At 50.9% G+C, this 1,430-nt stretch overlaps 1 long non-coding RNA gene across 1 annotated transcript in view; it reads left to right on the top strand.

The window, feature by feature from the left end:
* Positions 1 to 1,430, top strand: part of LOC119593987 — a 42,581-nt gene that overhangs the window by 919 nt on the left and 40,232 nt on the right. The gene's annotated exons all lie outside the window — the stretch shown is intronic.

Genomic DNA, 1,430 nt, shown 5'->3' with positions numbered 1-1,430 from the left:
TCCTTCATCCTCATTTCGCCACGGCCCGCCCCGCCTGGCACTCCGGGGAGGTCCACCGAGCGCCTTTTTAAGATCCCGGGGCGAAATCCTAAAGAAACCGGGGTCGGGATTGATGGATCTGTCAGGTCAGTTGGGGCTGAGGCCGGGGGGCGGTGTGTCATGCCCTTGGCGAGGCAGAAATTGTCAGCTAGGTCTTTTGTGCGAGTCTATTGGCACTCGTAAGAAGTAAAAAGTCTGGGGATTTGAGAGCTGTCAGGTTTAATTAAGAGGAAAGAAAGAAGGAAATGTTCCTCTTTGCAGGGCTGAACGCCGTGGCTCCTCGCCGTGCGTCTTCTCACGCTGGAATTAACAGCTGTGACCAACTCGATTAGCTTTGCCCGGCCCATCCTCAGAACCCACACTAGGGTCCCTCTACGTCTCCATAAAAGAATGTATTATCACTCTCCCGTTTATAATGAAGTTACGAACCAGTGGAGAGACGAAAACACCGCTGCTGTTGAGTCGCATTGATAATTAGTCCAGATACTATCGCGTCGGTCTCTGTCGCAGGTGTAAGGAGACGAGCTCGGACGAGTGCACTTGAGGTCTGTCGCGATGGTCGTGGAGTCAGGCGCTGATGCCAAAACTCCCAAGGTTTCCTTGCGAAATATGACACGGACTGAATGCAGAATCTCTCATGTGAACCACGCGGAATTCTTAAGAAATGAATAGATAAGGGGATAAATAAATACAGAGAGAAAGAAGGGGAAGAAACGGTAAAAAATATATAATACGGAGTAAAAGCCGAGAGATTAATGCGACATGAGATGATAGCGTCACGGTGTCACTGTCCCAGTAGCCAGGCCTTCCACTCGCGACAACTCTTCCACTTGTGCATGCTCAGGATGCCACTTGCACGGTCTGGTATGTTGGTAATGTTGCAGACAAGTGAGAAGGACGTTTGGTGGATCGATTTGTGTGATTGTCAATATACGCGGAGATAAAGGATCGCACTCAGATTAAGTATGTAACTTTTTTTACTCGTAAGACCAAGATGTGAGACGAGTTTAAGTAAATGGTTTCTTCAGTAGCGTCAGTTGGTGCATTTGATGGCCCTCGTATTTTGGACCCGAGATCGTAATACCGATCCATTTTGGCGAACCCGAACCTCAACCAAGTCAGAGCTTCAAGGGGCGCCGTCCCGCTGAAAGCATTTCGCAAGCGCAGACTCGAGGCTGTGACCGACCGCGAGGCACGCTAAGGGTACTTCACACTCCGTACGTATTAATTTTCTCATGTAGAAAGGCAACGCACTTGAAGAATGAGCGTGGGCGGCCGTGTGTAACGAGAGCTCCACCTTCTTGGCTTGGCGAGACGCTCTCGGGCCGCCCACGACGCCCGCGCCGATTCATTCATCCTTCAGCTTGAATGCAGACTCGCCGCCGCTCCGC

Source organism: Penaeus monodon, chromosome 33 (assembly GCF_015228065.2).
Source record: "Penaeus monodon isolate SGIC_2016 chromosome 33, NSTDA_Pmon_1, whole genome shotgun sequence".
Lineage (NCBI taxonomy): Eukaryota > Metazoa > Arthropoda > Malacostraca > Decapoda > Penaeidae > Penaeus > Penaeus monodon.
Note: the sequence above shows the minus strand (reverse complement) of the source record. Positions and strands in the feature narration are given on the sequence as shown.